At 38.9% G+C, this 24,711-nt stretch overlaps 1 protein-coding gene across 1 annotated transcript in view; it reads right to left on the bottom strand.

The window, feature by feature from the left end:
* Nucleotides 1-24,711, bottom strand: part of NCKAP5 (NCK associated protein 5) — an 836,097-nt gene that overhangs the window by 674,846 nt on the left and 136,540 nt on the right. The window lies entirely within an intron of this gene.

A 24,711-nucleotide genomic window follows, 5' to 3' on the forward strand; every position in this document is an offset into this window, starting at 1 on the left:
AAAAAAAAAAGAAATCATTCCAATATTATATATCTCTATGCATTTGTTTTATTCATGTATCTACTATGACAACAACACAAAAAACTGCATTTTTGGGGTGGGAGTAATTTTTGGAAATTATGAATAACGAAGTTACAACCCAACTACAGGCAACATTACCATGTTTTCACATCCCCAAAGGCCCTACTCCCAACACTGTGGCCACCATTAACCCACACATCATGCTACAATGTATAAGCTATTGATCACGAGAAATGCAGGCCCAAAAAGTGACTCAAAGCAAAAAATAATAATAATAATAATAAAAAATCTTTTTCTCCTGACTCCCCCCTTCTCCAGGCTATAAAATACAATGCAGACAACATTTTCCTGCTGATGGTTAATGAGTGAAGGACAATTCAATATCCAGTAAAGTTGATTTATCTTATCAAGACTGTGACCTGCTGCCCAGCTGGGAAAGATTTACAAGGAATAAGAAGACACATGACAAAGAAAAGCTGAAGTTTAGAAAATTCCCAAAGACATAAAGCAAATAAGGAAAATAAGTAAATACCAAAATATTTCTTCTTAGAGGTCTTCCAATACTGGTGTGTTCTCTCTTATGCTGAGTAATATGATATATGTCCTTCCAAATATAACTCTCAAGCACTTTTTTTCCCAAAAGCAGTTTATTTTGAGCACACAACCCTCTCTACCTCACACTCCTTAACAATCTAAAAATGCTGTGTCAAACCTTTTCACTGTTTTTTCTTTATCCACAAAAAGATGATATTTTGATCATTTTTAGGCAGTAAATTCAAGTTCTATATTCCCCCATTCTGTAGCATTTGGCTTAGGGGAATCATTATGTTGTTTCCCTAGAAGACAGAACATAAGGTGAGTGAATTTGCTTTTTCCAGCCACTACCCTGGCTGCCCTAGGTAGAAGAGAGTTTCCAGTTAACGGGAGGAAAACCGCACATTAGAAAAGCCTGCCACAGTGGACCTGACTTCTGCTCTGCACAGCAGCACATACCTGATTGACACTCAGCCTCCCCTTCTCCCACCTACCTGACCTCCTTGTGTTCCTGGATGAAGCGGTAAGAGTGCTGTCTTCCTTGAATTCCCCCAGTGCTGTCTTCCTCAACGGCACTTGATAAAGTGGAGAAATGAATATTCTGCTTCCTAATGAGAATACACAGTTTTAAAACATCTTCTCCTTCCCTAGCACTGCAAGTTGGTGCCATTAGCTTGTCACGCTTGTTTTTTGTTTGTTCATTTATCATGGAAACTCATTTCTTCCACTTTGAAACCGTTAGGTTCACATGTTTGACATGTTTACAGATCCTCTTGGCAGAACCTCTTGGAAAACACAAAGAAATAACTCCAGAGTAGCCCATTGGCTTTACGTCTTAAATATCTCTTCAGACAGTTCACTTCCTTGCAATGCCTCCATGCTATTGTACCCTCAACTCTTGCCTGGTCTATAGAACTACCCTCTTCTCTGAATTGTGTGCTTCCAGCTGGCCTATCTCTTACTTACTCTCAGCAACCAGGGTAAGTTTAATTATATTTTTAAATTTTAAAATAATTTTAGACTCACAAGAAGTTGTCAAATTATGGCAGAGATTTCCCTGTACCTTTCACATAGATTTCTCAATGATAACCTTCTACACAACCATAGGCATAACATTCAGGAAATGGGTATTAGTCCAATCGTATCAACTAAACTCAGAGTGATACTACAAAAATGCAAACCTGGCTGGGAGTGGTGCTTCATGTCTATGATTCCAGCACTTTGGGAGCCTGAGGTGGGAGGATCACCTGAGCCCAGAAGTTTGAGATCAACATAGTAAGACCCCATCTCTACAAGAAAGTTTAAAAATTAGCTGGGTGTGGTGGCACACACCTGTAGTCCTAGTTACTCAGGAAACTGAGGTGGGAGGATCACTTGAACCCAGGATTTTGAGGTTAAAGTAAACTATGATTGTACCATCACACTCCAGCCTGGGCAACAAAGAAAGACCCTGTCTATAAAAAAGAAATGAAAATATATAAATAAATAGATATGCAAACCTGACCATACCACCCCTCCCCTACTTTGCTAAAATGTATCACAGCTTCCCATCACTCTTAGAATAAGGACCAAAATCCTTAATCTGATCCACAAATAGTCTGACCAGCACTTTGGTTTGGCCGAGACAGTTTTGATTCTCACCTGCTGTGCCAACGAATGATCCCATTTCACACGTCAGCACCCTCAAAATTGTGGTAGTTTGGACAATAAATTATGACCACCCCACAGTGAGCTCTGGATGGTCTGGTCCTGCCTACACAGACCTGTGGCTTTTGTTTTACACCTGTCCCCTTCTTGCTCTGAGCCCCTGTGACATAGACCCCCTTTTAGTCCTCAGGATGGGACGAGGATGCACAAAAGCCACAAGACTTTGCCCATGTTGTCTCTGCTTGGAGAGAATACTATTTCTTCCACCTTCCCCTTTCACACCCTCTCCCTCCCTCTCCTTCCCCCTTCACCTGCTCAGCTCCTACTTGTCCTAGCTCAGAGAAATCTTCCACAGACTAGATCACATCTGTCTAGTAAATGCCCTCATACACCCTGAGCCACATCTTTGAATTGCTTATTACAGTTGTAATTTGACATATGTATCTATACATGAAGAGTGAGCTAAAAGAAGGTAAGGGGGAGTATTTGCGTTTGTAGAACATCACATCCCCAGAGCCAGCAGGAAGCTGGTGGACAATTACTTCATAGTTATCGACTGAATGGACGACAGCTTAGTTGATGCGTTCATAAACAACACAAGCAAATTGGTTAATAGCTTCAGGAAAACGGAAAAAATAAAAACCACTCACAGGGCCTTCTCTGCAGACTGGTACCCCTATGGCCCATTTAATGATTTAAAAGTCAGGCTTTGGAATAAGACAGGCCCAAGTGTGAAACTTGGTACCTGTAAACTGAGGAAATTTATGCCAATAATATAACTTCTTTGAGCCTTAATTGTTTTCATCTGTAAATCGTAGTGGTAGGAGTAATGGTAATAGTGTTAATAATAATAAAGTCATCTACTCTATAAATGTCTTATGAGGGTTGAATGAGAAAGTGTACTGTGCTCAACACACACATCATTAGGTAAGTGTTAGCTCTTATTACTATTTGGCTAAAAGTGTCTCAAAGACATCATTTCCTCTGTGTCTAAGATGATTTCCTTGTTTCCTAAAAGACATACAAGGAGGAGGCAATGCTCTTCACTTGGCATGGCTCCCTCTTCACCTGTGCCCCCACCCCAGGACTTCCCCATCCTCCTGTGCTATCCTCCTTGCAGCAATCCAGGCCAAACCTGGGTGTCTGCCAGACCCACTCCTCTCTCATGCCACACATTGCATCTCAGGAAAGCATGTCTGCTTTCTCTTCAAAATATATTCAGTATCTCACCGCTCCCCATCACCCCACAACCACCACTTCCATCTGCCAGCTTATTGCAACAGCTTCCAAGTGGGCCTCTCTTCTCTAGCCTTTGTCCTTCAGAATATCCTCAACAGGGCAGCCAAAATGATGCTGTTAAAATGTAAAGTACATCATGCCATTCCTTTCCTCAAGCCCCTCCAAGGTTTTCCATTTTCTATGAAAAAAAAATGCAACTGGCCTCTGGAGGGGTGACAGGACCTGCAACCTGCCTCCTGTCTTGGATCGCCTATAGCTCATCACTTCTCTCCTTCAGGTATTCCCTCAAGGGAGACCCTCTCACTACCACCCATTTAAAACCTAAATAATCAACAAATTTCACACTCTGTATCCTCCTCCCTGTTTTATTTCTCTGTAGCATTCATCACCTTTCATACATTTTTGTTATTTTCTTGATAGCCCTTCTCCCCGACTAGAATGGAAGCCCCATGAGGACAGGGATTTTTGTCTGTTCTCTCCTTGCTGTTCGTCTAGCATCTGACACTGTGCCTGACATGCAGAAGGTGCTCAATAAATATATCTTGAATTAATACACAAAAGAATAAATAAATGTACAAATGCAGGAGGCATCAGTGCTCCCAGAGCAGGAGCTGTCCTACACATACAATTTGGGATATGTTATGAGGCGTAGACAAGAGGTCTGAAGGCCTGTCTAGAGTGTGTTGGGTAGAGCCACAGAAAGAGGAGAAAGAATTAGCTGGGGTGGGCTATCTGTTAGACTCCTGAAGGCTACACAGACTTGGCCCTGACATTGGACTTGCTGAGTGGCTGAGTGTAGTTGAGGCATGGGGATGGGTGTACTGAGGGCTGAGCATGTACAAGAGAGTATGGGTTCACATTCAGAGAATGCTCTGACCAGGTGGGCCTGCCAGACAGAGATTTATATGGACTGCCGAAACTCATGGAGATGTCTGCTGGAGAAGACTCAGGACAGAAATCCCACTGGCCTGAGGGCTAACATGAGGCAGTTTTAGTACTAGCCAAGCTCATTTCCTATTGTCAATTTGAATGAAATTTCCAGAACATGTACTGAGAAATTGGCTCACGATACATTGTCCAGATGTTGGCAAAATAAAAGCCAGAAAGGAATATTTAAAGTCAGCTGTTTCTCTTGTGACTCCACAGCTCTTTTGCCAAACATGCAAGCTTGTCTTGTTAGAAGCTGAAGCCTGAGCCAAGGTCTTGGGTGGACAGGACTTGAAGGAATCTTTGGGCCATATTCAAACAATCTTGGACTGAGTAGTGGACACTAAATTCTCCATTAGAATAGAGCTATTCACAAACTCAAGGAAAGTGAACTGAGAAGCAAAAACTCAGAGCATTAGTATTGGAACCTTGTAAAATCAGCCTGCAAATCTGAGGAATGAACCACGTTAATGTCACCAAAAGGCATGAAGCACATATGGGAGGAAGTAATGGGATTATCACCTACTATCTGAGGCAGAAGGCATTTTGGAGTCTTTAAGACTAGAAGATACCTTAGAGACCCTCTGCTCCCAGTTTCCCATATCCATCTCTACCCTCTATGAAAGCTGGTCAGAGAGGATAACATCAGGGCATTTGCTAAATATTGAAGTCACATCAACCTGACTTCTCCTCAATTTGATATGAACAGGAGACAGGGAAATACTGGATAGAGGAGGATGGTTCCCCAGCAAAACCCCACCCTCAAGCATGGAGACCCATGGTCCTAAGTGGGAACAGGCATTTCTGTTTTTGTACCCAAAAAGTTGCCTTTTGGCCTGACATACACCCCTATCCTGTCACATAAACCCCAAACCCCAGGCTCCAGAAGCAGATGAGTAGGCAAGAAAAGCAGAACAGTGGAATGATGCAGCAAAGAAAGAGAGAAGAGGAACGTCTGAACAATGAGAGGTTCAGCTGGGGGTAGTCGGGGAGGAGTTCAGCCGCTGGACAGTGACACTCCAGGGGAAGATCATCTTCCCTCTCCGTCCCCACTTCCAGCTCGCCATCAATCCCACTAAGAGCTACCTCCACCACTCAATAAAATCCCCCGTCCATCCTTCAAGACCTGCTTCTTCCAGGATGCTGGACAAGAGCTCAGAATACAGAAAGCTGTCACACTGGCCCTCTATCCTTGCAAAAAGTGAATGGCAGGGCTAAAAGGACACAGTGTAACACATGGCCTCTTGGGCTCCCGCACCGGTCTGTCTGCATGTTCTCCCCCATCCCCTAGGGGTTTGGGCAGTGAGGTGACAGAATAGGAAAGCCACAACCCTGTCACACATCTCCCATTTCAAATTCTTATTCCCTATATGCATTATATAATACTTAACTCAAGCTTCTTCTTTAGAGACAAACTTCCTTTCCTATCTCTGGTAGATTAGTTATCTTTTTCCTTTTTCTTTCCCTTTTCTCTCTCCTTTTTTGTTTTGTTTTGTTTCGTTTTGCTTTGTTCGAGACAGGGTCTATGTTGCCCAGGCTGGACTTGAACTCCTGGGCTCTAGCAATCCTCCCACCTCAGCCTCCCAGTAGATGGGGCAACAGGTGTGCACCACCATGCCTGGCTCAGTTCTGTGTTTGATTCTTGCCTACAGGGTCCCCTGTTATCATTACACATCATGTTTGGTTAAGGAACAAAATCCCCATCAGGCTTGGCCTGGGGAATTCTTAGGAGTTGGTCTAACACATCACGCAATAGATAAGAAGGTTCTAAAGAAGGGAATTAAATTGTCTAACATCAACCAACTTATTAATGATGGAAGCAATTTCACAGCTCAAACCTTCTGATTCTTAACAGAATACCTCTACCAAAATTATGAGGATAGGTAAAATATATTTACTTCTATTTTTTAGTTTGTGCACAAGACTATATATAACTTCTAACACATTAAGACATTATAGTTATACAGGAAACATCCTAAAATCTTAGAAAACAATGCTTGGTCAATAGAGTGCCAATGCATATAAGACACACAAAAAGACATTCTGAAGAGGATGCTAAAATTACCAGAATCATTTACTAGATATATTCTGAGTTTCTATATGATGTCATCATCTTAGTTGAAAAATAAAAAAATTCCAAGTGATTAACATGGTGTGGAATAAAAAATTTACACTTTTTAACATTTGTATTTAAAATATTCATTTGAGGCCTTCACATAGAATCAAAAATAGAAATTTAATAGTTCATCGACCTTTACAACTTCTAAAATTGTGGATAAGAGAATACAGATATTTTATCCAAATGAAATCATAATCTTTTCGTAGCTTAGGTTTTTCTCTGGCTTGGTTTGGTAAGCGCCTGTTACTTTACACGAGTGAGTGTAAGTCTATCTTAAACTGCAGCCATTGCCCTAAAGAAAATGTTTATGGCCTGACTGGAATAATTGTAGTCTCCTATTAAATATCACTCCTTCAGGGTTAGTTACTGTTGAGTATAAATGTGTCACTTTATATGCAAATAAAATGTCCTGAGATTTGAATAAAAAGTTCTGCATATACCTACTGACAAATCAACTTATTATGATTCATATCAGCAAACAGAACTTCTCAAGATATAAGATGTTAATATTACATACAACAAGAGAGTTCTTTCCTTGAATTTTGTTTTCAAAATGTTCACATACAGCTGGAAATGTCTTTCCTCATAGCTACAGCAGATTTTGGGTTTGCATTCTGAGTTTTATTTTGAATCAAAAGATCTTACGGTATTGTGATTACTTATTGCCAACCTCTTTTTTTTGTATATCTTAGTCTGACCTTGACTTGTCTTCAATCCTTTTCCCATATACCCACATACCTGGGAAAACTCAACTTTTTCTCAAATACTCTAGTGCAAAGGCCAACTCAGAGTTGAGCTTTTCCAAGAAGCCTTCTTAAATTCGATCTAGGAAAGCATAGAGCTTCCTCAAATCCTGCATGTGGAGTATAATCACCTCACATATTTGCATTGTCTTTTTTTGTTAACCTATCATCCCTGAATTTGATCCTTGAGCGAAAGTACCCTCAAGAAAACTATCATTTCGCTGTTTACATTTGAAGGAACAGTGTTTTTGTTTTCTGGTTTTTTTTGAGACATGGTCTCCATCTGTCACCCAGGCTGGAGTGCAGTGGTGTGATCATGTCTCTCAGAAGCCTCGGCCTCCAAGGCTTCAGAGATCCTCTCACTTCAGCCTCCAGAGTAGCTGGGATTACAGGCATGCACCACCATGCCTGGCTAACTTGTAGATTTTTGATAGAGATGGGGTTTTGCCATGTTGCCCAGGCTCCTGGGCTCAAGCAATCCACCCATCTCAGCCCCCCAAAGTGCTGGGATTACAGGCATGAGTCACCTTGCCCAAGTAGGAGCAGTGTTCTTACATCTCAAATCCCATCTCGGATCTGTGCCTTGTGTTTTTGTTAATGACCTCTCAGGGTACTGTGCCACAACTCTTCAGAAAAGCAAAGCAAAACACCATATTATGTGTATTTGGGCCCTGTCTATGCAGAGTTAGTAATATGAGACAAACATGGATGATTTAAGGGAGAAACTACATAAAGCATTTAATCCCCATTGTCCCCACTTTCCCTATAGCTCTGCTGTCCTTGCCTAGAGTTGTCAGAGGAAAATGGGAGAATGGCATGATGTTGAAAACTGAAGTCTGATTTTCTGGCCAATCCATCTACTTCCCTAGAGTTAAAGGATTCATAGATGAATGGGAGCTGGAGGACTGTAGGAAAGGACATCTTTGGGTTATATCACCAAATCAATACAATAATGTATGTTTGGGAAGTTCATTGCTTTTGTTGAAATTTTGAGAAAGCCCAATACCCAGAAGCAAGAAAGTCATTCACTCAGAAGTTAAAGCTAAATACTTACACTTTTTCAGAAATATCTAAAATTTTATTATTGGAGTCTATTATACTTCTTAATTAGAATTTAGGGCTAACAAGAGATATTATAACACCAATACTTGCATTATATAAAGGAGGCCTTTAAACTACTTTCTAGGGAATTCAGAGAGCCATGTTCCTTTTCAACATTCCTTCTCATGCAATTCAAAGACAATTGATAGCTAGGAAATGTCAAGGAACCAAGATTCTCGACCAACTTGAAAAGCAAGACTTGGATAAATGGCATTATGAGATATATTTGCACTAATGGTTTCAATTTGTTTGAAGTCTGTCATTCCTGCTTGATTGTAATTTCCACAAGGGTGAGGCTCATGTCTGCATATCACCCCTTATTTATGCTCAGAAGGGTCCCTATCATCTAGTGGGCCCTCAAAAATATTTGATGGATGGTTGAACAATAAATGAGTGCATGTTTGCCTGACTCTAAGTATTGTTCTATTTCTTGTAGACTCTTCCAAATTATAGTCACCCAATACTTATTCCTGTTAGTTGGGTCATACACACACACACAGAGGCTCATGTGAATATACGGTCTTTCATTGTAGCCTTTAAAATAGAATAAATTCCTATGTGTATTTAATAACTTAGATTTTTCTGCTTGGAAGCAAATAAATGCCGTAAATCAATCCTAAAAATTAGAATAATCTCTGTAATACAAAATTCAACCAATTTAGTTAACATTTTAATGTTAACAGGATATAGCTAAGATCACCCTTAGAATAATGAATCTATGTAAAGATCTTCATGGACAGATAAGCTACAAATGGGTTTGCATGAAACTTATACTTACCTCTGATATTTGGGACAAAAGAGATGGGTCGCTAGAAAGGTTTCTGCTTTAAAAATGGCCTCCTTATCAATCTCCTTGTTTTTAATCTTGTCCCATAAACTCCATTCTTCAAAATGAAGTCAGAGTACCTATTAATATCTAAAATGTAGCTTCCTTACTTAAAACACTTCAGTACTTCAGTAGTTTTATTGTCTCAGAGCAAATTTTTGGGGTCCTTTCATTGGCATAAAAGGCCTGACCTAAACTGTGTGTTCCTTTCTACAGATAGAATTTCATTTCATTTCACTCATTGCCTTGAGCTACGTGCTCTGGTAATACCAAAGAGCTGGTGATTACACTGCACTAATTCAAGCCTCTACACTTGTGCTCATGCCATTTCCTTTTCCTGGGGTGTGGTCCTCACCTGCCTTCCCCTTGTGACTTCTTCTCCCATTAAGACTTATCAAGTCTCCCCTAGGAGGTATTTAAAATGGCCTTCTGCTATGGTCCAATGTAAGTCTGCATGTATTTTATTATTTGCTGCATTACATTGAAATTAATCAGTTACATATCTGTTTCTTACTCTAGACTCTAAGTATTACCATTACACATATTTATGGTTATCTTTATGGTTCTGGTACCCATTTGGAAATCAATTATTATCCCAATAAGATTAGTAAGTGTTGAACCAGGCTGGATGCAGTGGCTCACACCTGTAATCTCAGTGGGAATTTGAGAGGCCAAGGCAAGACAATCGCTTGAGGCCAGGAGTTTGAGACCAGCCTGGCCAACATAGTGAGACTCCACATCTTTAAAAAAAAAAAAAAAAAAGCCAGGTATGGTGGTGCATGCCTCTAGTCCTAGCTACTCAGGTTTTGATATGGGAGAATCACTTGAGCTCAGGACTTCAAAACTGCAGTGAGTTATAATCATGCCCTATGCCCCAGCCTGGACAACAGAGCAAGACCCTGTGTCTTGAAAAAAATGTGTTGAACCACATTGAGAAAGTAACATTATCTTGTTCTTTTGCCCATCACTATCATTTCAATGTTCTGTTGTGGTCTCGGAGTTTCCAGAAAGTAACATTCTCTTTTCTTTCGTGAATTGCTGAACTAAACTACTAATATTCTTCAGAATCATAGAGTAGCAACACTATAAATGGCTGTTAACAAAAGCCATATGGCTGAAACTGATCTGTTACTAAGTAAGATTATACTGAGGACTCAGGTGGGAAAAATATTCAAGAATTAGTTAGCTTTGCATGCTAATAGTTATAAGAAATAATTACATGGCAAGAAATGTGTTAAAGCATCTCAGTTATGTCTAGTAGTAACTAAACATTATACTATTTGCATATTTGGAGTACTTCTACTTTTTTTCAACTTGAGAATTCAAGCAAGTTTTATACATTCATAAAAATTTTAAAATCATTTCTTTATTTCAATTTTCTAGGCCAATGTATTGCCTAGAGAGACTTTCTTATAGTTGTTATAAACTCAGAAAAAGAAAGATTTATAAAAGAAAGGCTGACATTCCTTTAACAACGGTAGTTTTAACAGGCACCTTAGTATTATCAGACATTGTGGCTCCCAGTCTCCAATTTCCAGATAATGCAATGACTTAGAGGGTCCTCTCTAAAGTGCAAAGCAGGCAATCTGTTTTGTCCTTTGTGCATTTCTCACATCTTACAATTGCCCCACTTCAATATTCTTGTGTGCCACCTACCCCCATATCTGTCTCACCCTATATCACTATTCTTTATAATTTATTCTGAGCTTAGTTTTGTTACTACACTGAAATCTTATGCATAATTATGTGAGGTTGCTATGGAGATTCTGTGTGATTTGTCATGAGGAAAACCTATTGTGTTTGAGATAATTCTCCATACTAATGACTCAAGAATCCATTTTTTTGCCCATATTTTCTCTGGGATTATAACCAACTGCATACATTTGAATACCTATAAGCAAAAGTTATTTTATAAATAACACAAGCAGAAAAAAGTTACTGAATTCACCATTAAAGTGAAGTACTTTAGTGCAACTAGTTCAATTTCTCATGATTTAGAAAGAACTTCTAATATAACTCTTTTTGAATACCAGCTGAACTCTTGCCTGAATCCTTTTGGAAGAGGCCCTGAAGAAGTTATTCTATAATCACATTTCTTAAAATTCTGTCACTAATAATATATATTTGGCTATACAGTAACTTGAAAATGAAATTTTGGAGAATCTGTGAAACTATTGTGCAAAATCAAGAGAAGATATATCCACCTTATTCAAAAATATTTATTCATAATTCTTCTATTATACAGACTTTTTAGAGGTGAGAATTGAGGGCAAAATTGATTATTTGGCATTAGTCAAAGGCAATTCAGACTAAAGACTGTGATTGAACAATAGAAGATAAATATCACACCACATAACAAAGTCATGATTTTATACCTCTCTTGCCTGACTGCCCCACCACCAACCTAGGATGAGGAAAAGCATGAAATATCATGAGACAATGCACATGAATCTCTCCTTTAGCCCCCAGGTCAGCAAAGCTAATTTCAGGATCATGATTGATTTTTAGAGAGAAACATTCCCAAGTCAAGTAGGTAGAAGGTTCCCAAGCAGGCAGAAGAGAATTGTGATGAATTCAGCAGCTTGTCATCAGGAAAGTGACATCCAAAGGACAAATTTAGAAGTTAAGAAGTGAAATCTCAAATCAAAGGCAGACTAATTATAGAAATATTTTCTAGGCAACTATTTGTCTGAAAACACAACTAAATTACCAATCAATTCTGGAAAGAGTGTGTGGTTTTCACTCATGATAATTTGTTTCCATGGGTACCCAGTGTAGAAATCTAACAGGAACAGAGATAGCAAGCAAGGTGAAGAGAGAGAGGGACTGAGTGAGATGCTCTGGAACAGGAAGATCATAGTGTTTGCGTGACAAAGGACGTCAATTCAGTCGACTATCTGGTAAGTCTGGACAGCAAAGGAATCCTTTCATTGTCCTCATGGAAGCACAGTGAAGTACCTTCCTCTCAGAAGCTGAGAATAGTCTCTACTGGACATGCAAGTCAGTGTCTGAAAAGTATCAGAGCAGGTGATAGATCTTAAGAGATTATTATCTATACTCCAATTGAATCAAAGGGAGAGGAGTTTCTGGAAACAATGAATGACCATTTAGGGAGGAAAATGGAAGAATGCTTTTGTAAGAATACAAAAGGAAAATAAAACCTGCCTTAAAAGGCTGGTGAATAGAAGGTCATGGCTAATCAAATTAGAGCAGAGAAGGAATTTAGTTTCAGCAACTGGAACCAATACATCGTTTGAAAATTTTCCCATTAAAAAAAAAAGTACTAGCATATAGGGATGACTCACATGATAGGTTCAAGAAAGCAATGGGCAGACACAAACAGGAGACAAGGGCCTATGCTGGTGACTGGAGAATTCTTACTGAGGTCTTTAGAGGAAGTCATGGGCTCCTACCACAGGGTTAACCAGAAGTTGTGACTTTTCTAAGATAATGCATCAGAGATGAGAGGAGGAGCTTCACCAGCCCACAACCAATATCCCCTACTTCCAATTCACAGAAACTTGTAGTGAGATCTCCCGTAGCTTTGGAATTCTGCATAGAAAGCTAAAGAATGTGAGAGCCTAAGTAGCCACGTCCAGTTGAAGAATAGGTAAAAGGGAAATGAGGGCAATTTGGAGAGTAAGAAGATGTCAAAGTATTTGGTTGTCTTGATCAATATTCCCTAAGCAGAGCTGCAAAGATAGATCCTTAGGGATTTCCTCATGACCCAAAGTCCTATTTTCATGGTTTTACAAAGTCTCAATAGATATCTTTAAACTTTTAATCTCATTTTAGCATTAAAATAAACACTAAGCATCTTCTAAATGCATTAATGAACAGCCTTTGACTGAATACTGCCATGTGGTCCAGTGTTCTTTGAATTTTTATTTATGATGCTCTTGTTAAAGTGAAGAAAACAGACTTGAGCTTAATGGATAAATGGTATATTCCTGTCACAAGACAAGGTCAAAATGATATAATCACATGTTAAACTAATAGTTTGTAGCTTGATGGGTTGAACATTGGAAAGACGATTGGGTTGTCATCCATTACAATCGTCTACAGGACAGCCAAACTCAGAAGAACCTACTCCTAGTAGAAAAGACCATTAACAAATACGCAAGTTGCAAATAAGTCTAGCAAATGTCTTAGCAAAATAGCACCATCTGTCATATTAAATCCAATTCATATGTTTCATTTTTATTGGTTTTATAGTTTTAAATTTGTAAATTTATTTTGGTTCTGCAGTTAAAAAGAACTATAAGCATAAGGAGTGTATGGAAGGAAGAAAAATAAGGAATGGAGAGAAGCATAAATTTGTTAAAAAAATTAAAAAATAAAAACCAGTGTCAAAAAGTCGAGAGTATGCCGTGGCTTACAAATACTGATGCCATCTACAAGGATGTTAGGTTAAGGCTGTGTTTCGAGCCAGATGAGAACAAGGATAGGATTGACTTATTGCTTGAAGCCGATGATGTGATGCTAATAGAAGCTACAGAGAAAGCAGAACCATCATCTTCTATATTGCTTCTACCTTTGCTATCAAGACAAACGCTCACCACGTTGAAAAGAAGAGGAAAACATGAAGCCCACGGTAAGTGAGGAGATCCTATGGGAGATCAGCAAACTGCTTTGCATAAATCCAAGTCTCAGCAAACAATGACACCCTGAAGTAATGAAAGGACTTCAGCTGAGGCTGTGGAAGTTTGCTGGCAAACTCTGGGGAATCATGATGAGTCAGAGAGACCCCATATTAAGAACAGGAAAATGTGTTTGTTTTTAGAACACATCAGGAGTTTCTAATCTCCAAAATCAAAAGAAAAAGCTGCATTTAGAAGTCACAAGTCAGTTTTTAGTCTGGTTTTCCTGCTCCCTCAAAAATATTTCTAGAATGCAATGTTTTAAAAGACAGTGTGTATCCATCTAGAAAACAAATCAATGGTCACTAGGAGTTACAGGGGCTTCCTAAGATAAACTCCCATTCATATCTTTTTGGATAAAGGTAACAAGACTGAGAGGCAAAGCGAATCTGGATTGCAGCCAGATATGTAATCACGTATTTCTTTTTTTGTTTTTTGTTTGTTTGTTTGTTGAGATGGAGTCTCGCTCTGTCGCCCAGGCTGGAGTTCGGTGGCGCCATCTCAGCTCACTGCAAGCTCCGCCTCCTGGGTTCACGCCATTCTCCTGCCTCAGCCTCCCAAGCAGCTGGGACTACAGGCGCCCGCCACCTCGCCTGGCTAGTTTTTTGTATTTTGCATTTTAGTAGAGAAGGGGTTTCACCGTGTTAGCCAGGATGGTCTCGATCTCCTGACACCATGATCCACCCGCCTTGGCCTCCCAAAGTGCTGGGATTACAGGTGTGAGTCACCGCGCCTGGCCAGATCACGTATTTCCTGATAACCAAGAAGCAGGCTGTAGAAGTGGGGACTAGATGGTCATTTTGTGAGGTAAAATTGAGGAGGTACAAGGTGGTTGTTCTCTGCCTAACAGCTGTGCTGAAATAGTGTATAATGAAAAGCCTGGGCTTGAAGTCAGAAATCTGTGGCTCAGTAACTCTTTGCCACTGACTAGTTCAGGGGTCCCACAAATCTAACCCACTGCCCATTTTTGTAAATAAATGTTGGAATACAGGCACACACTTTTTTTTTTTTTTTTTTTTTTACCTATTGCGTGTGGCTGCATTTGTCATTCAGTGGCAAAGTTAAGTAAGTAGCTGCAAAAGAGACCATGTGGCACACAAAGCTAAGATATTTACCATCAGCCTATTTACAAAAACAGTTTGTCAATTCCTTGACTAGTTACATAAACAACTAGGATGTTTCATAACTTCGCTGACACTCATTTGCATCATCGACATCAATCTACGTGAACAGAAATTGATTACTATAGCATAGTGCTTCAAAAGCATCTAATGAAATAATATATGGGAAAGCTCCTTACGGATTGTAGTGAGTTGTACACAGATAAGCCATGTCTTATGATCACTCTGGCCACTGAAAGATTAATAGCAATGTTTTCACTTTAAAGACATGCCAATCTCCAGTACAAAGAAGACTCTCAAAAATACTAGATGGACTTTTGGATGAATGGATAGATGGGTGGACGGATGAATAAATGAATAAATGATAGTAGTAATTATACCTCACTTATCACCAGCTGTGTAGCAGGGACACATACTGTTGTAGATGTATCACCTTGTTTAAACCTTATAACAGACTTGAAACATTATTTACATTTTGCTTCTGAGTAAAAGATTTAAACAATGACAACATCATCAGAAGCAATAACAAACATTTGTAAAGGACTTATGACATTTAGCCACTGTGATAACTACTTACCAAATATTATTTCATTTAATCTCTCAATTACCTCATGAAGAAGGCCAAGGTGGGTGGATCACCTGAGGTCAGGAGTTCAAGACCAGCCTGGTCACTATAGTGAAACCCTGTCTCTACTAAAAATACAAAAAATTAGGCATGGTGGTGGGCGCCTGTAATCCCAGCCACTCAGGAGGCTGAGGCAGGAGAATTGCTTGAACCCAGGAGGTGGAGGTTACAGTGATCTAAGATCACGCCATTGTACTCCAGCCTAGGTAACAAGAGCAAAACTCCATCTCAAAAAAAAAAAAAGGATGTCCTGGCCAAAGGCAGATGACACTTGAAGCACAAGCCCTACTTCCAGATGCCAAATAGGTTTTTAGTCTCTGATACTGGTTTGGAAATGGCCTCCTGGAACACTGTCCAAATGGGAAATGTGAGGCTTTCAGGACTCAGAGTCGCTAGAGAGGATGGTGAGGCATATATGCTGTGCATTGGCTAAACCTGTCCAGTACAACTGCATGTGGGTGCTGGACTATAGTTTTTCTCCCTCATTTTCAGGTAGCTATTTGTCGCCTGTCATATAACATCATTAATAAGAATAACCATGTCATTTCACACATATATGGTACTTTATACTTTTCAGGATATGTTCACAGAATGGTCTTAGCTGATCCTCAATGCAGAGTGAGGGGAAGTGGGAAGTGACTGAAGCAGCTGTCCTGGGTTAGGAGGGTGGGCTCTGGAGTCAGATCCCCTGGGTTTCCATCTCAGCTCCACCGCCTACTAGTTGTAGATTATTTACTCCACACCTACTCAGGTAGATTATTTTATCTCTCTGTGCCTCACTTTCTTCAATTGTATAATTGGCATAGCAATCCTATCTATTTAAGGATAAATGAGTTAGCATATAAAGCACTTAAGACAGGCTTAATCATCATCATCATCATCATCGTCATCATCATCATCGTCATCTAATCATCATTATTATTCCATCTTTATTGATGAGAAAATAGAGGTTCAGGAAAGCTAATGAACTTCCTAAAATCATGCATCTGGTAAGTGGCAGAGCTGGAATTCAAAACCTTGTCTGCTTGACTCTGAGTTTTTAACCATCAGACACTGAGACAATGGATTTGCATTGACATGACTAAATTTTCTAAAGATAAATGTAATGTCTTAATTGAAATAATTAAATATTCTTGACTCTGAAGTGCTCTGACCTGATAACAAACTATAAAAGCTAGTTTTTAAAAGACTTTTTATTTTGAATTAGTTTTAGACTTAAAGAAAATTTGCAAACATAGTACAGAATTCTCTTTGTATCTCTCATCCAGCTTCCCATAATATGAATATATTAAATAAAAATGACACAATGGTGGGAACCAGGTAATTAACATTGGTACAATGCTATTAATTAAACTAATGATCTTACTGAATAGCACCAGCTTTTCAAACACTAATTTTTCTGTGCCAGGATCCTATCTGAGACCCCACTTTCCACTTAGTTGTCACTTCTTAGTTTCCTTCATCCGCTAACAGTTCCTTAGTCCTTCCCTGGGTTTCATGTTCTTGACACTTTGGAAGAATATTGATTAGTTCCTTCGTACAATGACTCTCAATTTGGGCTTGTCAGATTTTCTGTTTTTCGGAATTTGACTGAGGCTGTGTGATTTTGGCAAGAATACTACAGAAATGATGCTGTGTGCTCAACAGATCACAGTGGAGCTCGTGAGGTCATTGTGGTGTTTTGTTTTGTTTTGTTTTGAGACAGAATCTCACTACTCTGTCACCCAGGCTAGAGTGCTGTAGCACGATCTTGGCTCACTGCTGCCTCTGCCTCCCAGGCTCAAGCAATCCACCTCAGCCTCCTGAGTAGCTAGTACTACAGGGACGTGCCACCATGCTTGGCCAATTTTTAAACTTTTTATAGAGATGGGGTGTCACTATATTGCCCAGATTGGTCTTGAACTCTTAGACTCAAGCAATCCTCCTGCCTCTGCCTCCCAAACTGCTGGGATTACAGGTGTGAGCCACCATGCTTGGCCTTTATTATTTGTTTGAACAGACTGAAGTCTCAATAAACTGACAGGTATCCTAGCTATAAACACGCACACACAAACACATACACAAAACCTCATGAGAGTTTTGACTATGTTAAGAAACTCCTGAGAACCACAAGCAAAAGTAATATCAATTCTGCCTTTTTCTCCAATGGCACGGTTACTGAAATAAGTACTGGTTAGCAGAGGCTGTGGGCATCTGGAGTTTACTTCCTATTTCTTACTGTTTCCCTATTAGCTGGTGAAGCACATTGCCTGATAGAAATGAACTCTTGGTGTATGTGTATCTGAGCCCCATATGACAAAGCCAGCTTGAATCATGCTCCAAACACTCATTCAATGCCTTGTATAGGCCAGACTAGACTCTGGTTGCCTGTCCTACCTATAAGCCAGGCTCATTGGATGATAAGCACTAGAAAGAAGGTTTTTCTAGAATTCCGCCATTCTACTTTATATATATATGTATATATGTGTGTGTGTGTGTGTGTGTGTATACACACACACACACATGCACATTTTTATATATACATATATTTATATATATAAAATATTGATTCTATATTAAGATTGAAAGACATAAGCCCCATGAAAACAAGGATGGTTGATTTTCTCACCTCTTGCTCTGCTTAGCTATAGTCACTTCAAAATTGCAGTTGACTACAAAGAGCGTTTGCTATGAATACATTGAAGGCCATTGCTTTATTCAGGTGGACATAATTACAGAGACCATAAGGAGACTCCCTTTTATTTATTGATCTGACTTCTATAAGTTTCCTGGATTTCAATATTTTTCTTGTTAGAGATATACTATCTGAAAACTATTCAATTTGAAATGCGTCCACTGTACAATTCAGTCACCTAGGAAAAAAAGCCTTTAGTAATTGAAGCAGCCATGGCGCACCCGCTGGCACTAAAATATCCTTGGAAGATGTTTGCCATCAATATTTCTATAGAAAATGCCTTATTCAACAATATGCTCTTATTATTTCAGTTACAGACACTTGTGTAATAGCACACATTTAAAATGCACACTAAAAGAATAGGGGAAAAATTGATGGTTTGTCTTAAAAAGGAAAAACCTGCAGAATTGGGAAAAATCATTTTGTGAGATTTTTTTGAGAGTTGTAATTTTTTGAATTTTAGACAACCATTTCGAGTAACAATGACCATTCTGAGAGCCTATCTCTGTAAATCTCTTATCAATAGTAAATAAGTAAAGAAGATAAACTCAGATATTGATTAGATCATATTTTTAAATATTGATGATTTAAATCTTAAATAAATATTTGGGGTGTTGTTGTTGTTGTTGTTGTTGAAGACAGAGTCTTGCTCTGTTGCCCAGGCTGGAGTGCAGTGGTACAATCTTGGCTCACTGTAACCTCTGCCTCCTGGGTTCAAGCGATGCTCCTGCCTCAACCTCCCGAGTAGCTGGGATTACAGGCATGTGCCACCATGCGCGGCTAAATTTTGTATTTTTAGTAGAGACAGGGCTTCACCATATTGCCAGACTGGTCTTGAACTCCTGACCTGAAGTGATCCACCAGCCTCGGCTTCCCAAAGTACTGGGATTACAGACGTGAGTTACTGCACCTGGCCTTACAAAAGTATTTGAAGCAAATATTCGCAACTAAATAAATATGTTTGGGTAAAACCTTTTCCAATGCTTAAAACATTATAATGTGCCAGAAGAATTATACATAGTTAATAAGAGAGTATTTGTTAAATAGTAATTTTTGATTTAATACGACTCAAGATCAGAACTTAGACTTACAAAGTCATATGGGGAGTAAATTTGTAGAACTGTCTGGAGGATAATCTGAGGTTGCAAAAATATTAAAGTATATGTGTGACACTTCTATTTGCTCAATTTATCATAAGGAAATAGTAAAACAAATTTACAGTAATGCCCATGAAATTATGCTTACCACAGTTTTACTTATCATGTAAAGACACTGAAAATGACTCCAATGGCCCAAATAGCGATTGACTAATAAACTTTAAGACAAGTAATCTCAAGTCCCACACCTTCAACCTTGAAATAAACTTGGACTTCCACAGACTCTTTTTAAATGCTACATGTGAGCTGTTGTTATCTGACCAGAAAGGAAAACCAGAACAAAACAACAGCAGAAACATCAACAACAAAACCCTTGCCAGCCTAGGAACGGTGGCTTTCCCTGCCTGGCCAGCAGCCTGGGTGACAGTGGCTGCAGACCTGACCTCCTTGGTACCATGAAGCCTGAGAAATTATTGTCTATTTTCTGCAGTTGTTTTCACAAGGCCACAGAGCAGAGGTGACCTTGGGGTGGGGTGAGGCGGGACCTAGCAGACTGGAGCTCTGGGCTTCCCCTTCAATGAGAGTGACTTGAATTTCATCTCAGCTACAACTGGTTTTCTAGGTGAGATTTTATTTGGAGATGCTTTCTAAAGCCATAAAAAGAAAATATAAGTTTCAAAACCACTACTGTGCCGCCCAACAATTAGTTGTCGTTTTTGTTTGTTTGTTTGTTTTTTAATGAGCTCAAACCAGAAAAACAAAGTGCTTCTTTTAGTTACAAGGATTATAGATCTCATAAGTCTGGAACAGGACTACCATCTCTTATTCAAACCCCTTCGTACCAGATGAATTTCAAATACTTTGTATTTATTAGATAGTTAATATAGAACCTATAAATTATGAAACACCCCTAGCAAACATGGAGGCAGCAATTCATACTCAAATACATTAATAGTTCTCAAGTGAGTCATATAAAAATTCAGCAGTCAATATATATTTCTATTCTTTAAAACACATTTTCCAAGAAAAGGACTATGTATACTTTAATATTCATACAATGACATAATTGGTGCAGTGAAAATATGTCCACCTTATATTATATTATATAAGTGGGAAGTGTCGCCAAAATTTTTTTTCTATTATTAGATAGATCCCTTACCCAAGTGTGCACATGGATTTTAAAAATATTCTATGTAAATGGATAAATAACCAAAATGTTAATAGTGCTTAATTTCAGGTAGTGTAAATTTGCTGATTTTTATTTTTATTTTATTTTTCCTTTTTAAAATGTTTCTGTATGTTTTTAACAATGAGAAAGTATGATTTTTTTGAACAGAAAAAATAGAACTCTTTACTCTTGGTGAAAAATACAATTATCAGCAGTTTATATGTAATTTAGTCCCTCAGGACCCAAGTGATTCATCTAAAGTCACATTGCTAAATTGGAGAAAAACTGTGGTTGGACTCAAGGCCTTTGACCCCAAGCCTTGCATCCTCTCCATTTCTCCAGGCTGCATTTTGAAATGAAGTATGACGGATGGCCCCTGCCTTCAAAGTGCTAATGATTAAGTTGAGGAGATAAGAAATATAACTAGGAAGATTTGATCAAACATTACAAGATGCTATCTATTTCAGTAACTGCTGCAAATCCTTTTGGAAGCAGGAGGGTGTCATCTAAATCTCAAATAAGAGAATGCAGTATAATATTGTATGACACATATTGCAAATTCCTATGAATTCAGAGGAGTAGAAGATAAAACTTAGTAGTCCCAGAGAAGGCTCTACTGGTAAAAGATATGCTCTGAAAAGGTTAAGGTCAGGAAGGATATTTCCATAAGGACACACCCAGACAACATGACCACTGATGGATGGTAGAAATAGTTCTCTGCATATGCTAGAGAGTAGGAGAACAGGACTGGACAGGTGGAGTAGGCATAGTTCATGGAAGGCTTTGAAAATGAAAAATAAGAGGATGATTTAGAAATGATGCAGAAAGAAATAGGAGCCATGGACAGCTTTCATCAAGGGAATCACAGGCGGGACAAAGGCACTTAAACTGCATGAATGTTCTAGCAGTGGCATGTGGGGTGGATGGGCCGGGGAGGATGATGTCGTGGAGGTCAGGTGCAGAACTACGGAAGCAATGTCTGATATTGGGCAGTGGAAATTCATAAGGAATCAGGATTAGACGTGGAAGCAGAAGGCTGAGTCACAAAGATACCAAGGTTTGGAATGGATGTCTCTGAAAACAGTGATCACCTGACAGAAACAGATGGTTTAAGATGGGGTTCACTATTTCAGAAGGCAGAGCAAAGAGTAAAAAAAACATGAAGTGCTCTTGTTCGTTAAAGTTATAACTGTTTAGCCATGTAGGTTTGAGCACTAAGGCCAAGGGGCTAGGTTCAAACTTTCAGTTTGCAATGTGACTTGATTCTGTTCTGATGCATCAACTATGCTGCTCTCATTTCAGGCAACTATAGCAAACACAGGGGGGTTAAAAATAGGGAAGACAGACAAGTCAATACCAATTATAGGAAAACTATTTTATAAACAAGCAAAATTCATCCAAATATGATCAAGTAAGAACATGATCTTACATGGCTTAAATAGCATCTGAATGTTTTCTTTTGATTTATTTGTGAAAGAAAAAAGAGAGGTTATAAATATAGACAATGGATGAAAATACAAGTGTTACATCTTCCCTGTGTCTGCTTAGGCCTTCTATATTTTGCTTGAAGTGTTTTTAAAGAAATGATTTATCTTCATTTCATCTGCCCTGTCAGAGACACCTTGGTTGGGTCAGAATGGCTGGTTTAGCTGGGACCCCATTGCCTCTGAACCTTTAAACAGACAGTGCTTTGAATTTCATTTCAGAGATCAGGTGACATCCAAATCCACTTAATGTGTAACTGGTATGGTTTTTCATGTCACTGGAGACCTTGATGAAATTACAATCCTATTAGTCATGACGGGGGAAGACAGGAGACCTTAGGTGGCTAATGTTCCATTCATAACAAGAAAGAGCCGTTTAGCATTTGTAAAGGGCATTGATTTCTGATAGTTCCCTAAAGAACAAGGCTCAAGTGAAGAAATATGACCAGAAAGAGCTTGGGAAAGAAATGATAGAAAAGGCAAGATTGCATTTATCCAAACAGCTTTACTCTGTACTTTTTACAACTTCACTTGAATCTGAAGAATTGAGTCTTCATGTAAAAGTGGATATGAGGAAGGACAGGAAGGATATGCTCAGCTACACAGAGATTCTGTTACTGAGAAATCTGGGGAATTATACCGTGTCCTTGATTGATGCCAACGAGGTGCCTCTAAATATAAAGGGTAAGTGGAGGTTATGTGGAAAAAGGGTTTTAATCTGGGTGATAAATTGCCAGATTCCATTATGCTTAATGAGTCTCATCAATGCATAGGTAGACTCAAGAAAATAAGACCCCTTTCAAAGCCTAGTATAAACAAATTAGAAGAATTAATAATAAAAATCCTGTTAATGTGTATGCAATTTCAAGATGTTAATGAAGTCAATTTAAAAAGTTTGTCTAATGTATTTTATTGTTTTGCATTTTTTTAAATAAAAATACCTGATCATCAAAATAGATTTGTTCTTCAGGTTTCCCGTCCCACTGCCAAATATATCCTATGTAAGACTTAAAGGATTAGATTTCCCTTGGTTTATTCTTCTCCAGGGAGGGCCCTGCTTAGAAGTTATGGGATATGACAAAGGGAGTGTTGCAAGTCTTCAAACATATAAAATGCTTATTGACCTGAAAGTTACAAATGAGATTCATTCAAGCGAATTTGTGAAGTTTCATAATATCCCTCCTAAGCAAATGGAGACTACCTGAAGAAAAAGGTTCTCAGTCACCTGCCTGGTAAAACATAAATCTCGTGCTTCTCAATATAAGGTCTCAGGTAGGAAATAAGAAGCAGGGTCTACAAACATCGATGTGTGGCTCAAAACAGAAGTAGCTGCCTCTAATCAGCTAAGACCTCCAGTCCCAAATAACAGAGAATCTGCTGGGTTTGCACCAACAAATTTTTGTGCAATAAAGCATCAGTCATGGATTAAAAATCAGACTCTCACTTCTTGCCAATTGAATTCTTTTAAGCCATCATTTAAAAAAGAATCTCGATATTCAAACATATAATCAAAGCATGTGGGAGATGAGAAAAAAGGTAGCCCCTGTTTTGTAGCTAAATCCCTAAGCGAGAAGCACAATCAGACATCTGTGCGTATTTAGATTTCCATGAAAATGAATGCCATGTGTTCCTTAATGCAATGTGAAATAACATAACTCATGGTTTTCGGATGGCACCCAAGGCCATGGACAGTGTAATGATGTCCGCTTCAGAAGTTAGGAACAAACTTGTGTGCAATATTACCTAGATAATATTCACAGTGTCTGGCACAGAGTAAGCACCCTATAAATATTTCTTCAACTCTGAATGGAAGAGTGAGTTCTTTCATATACAATCTGCTATGTAAGGTTTGTACATCCTCTGTTTTATTACAAAAATAATATATGTTCTCACTCACATGTGGTTTAACCTCTGAATCAATGAAGAATGGCAGCCACTCCCTCCTTCTCAATGTTTTTCCTCCCTGGGCTGCTCATATGCTGGTTCTACCTCCATACCTCGGTACTTCCTTACTGGGTGTCCTCTTCAAATTACTTGTTGCCATCCCAACCCTGTTTATTTTCTTTTACATTTTCTAATCAAGGATTCATTGAGTTGTATGACTTCAATAAATGCCTGTATGCAACCGTGCCCTGAAATATTTACAAGCTTATCGTTATACTAGATTCTGTAAGGGATAATATAGTTTAGTAAGAAGTGTACTCATACTCAAAGATAAATCACAATTTTATGGCCAAATGATCGAAAAGATGCAGAACTATCATTAGAAAAGCAAGAGTCCTGTTGTTTCTGGCAAAGGATGTGAGATTTGAGTGGTCCTTGAAGGATGGGTGAGAGTCATATATGGAGAGCTCAAGGAGAGGCTATCAGGAGGTCAACTATTACGAGCAAAGACAGTGATGATGGAAAAGTATGTGGCTGGTTTGGGGTCAGTGAGGAGACTGCTGGGTCTGCCTTGAAGGTTTCATTATAGAATAATGGGCAATGTTGTAGGAAGGCAGGTGGACCCACTCTGGAAACCCTCAAATGCTTGATTAAGGAATGGATTTTATCCCATGGGAAAAATAGAACTATGTGGGATTTTAAGCTTGTAAAAGACTTAATAAGATGATCAGCTCCCTGTTTCCTACTGACTAGGAGGTTCTTTCTCAACATCTCATCACTGCAAGTCCATTCCAAATCCCATGTTTCCTTTTCCTTTGTCCACTGGTTTAGTCGTTTCTGTCAGTGTCAACAACATTTTTC

Source organism: Piliocolobus tephrosceles, chromosome 11, assembly GCF_002776525.5.
Source record: "Piliocolobus tephrosceles isolate RC106 chromosome 11, ASM277652v3, whole genome shotgun sequence".
NCBI lineage: Eukaryota > Metazoa > Chordata > Mammalia > Primates > Cercopithecidae > Piliocolobus > Piliocolobus tephrosceles.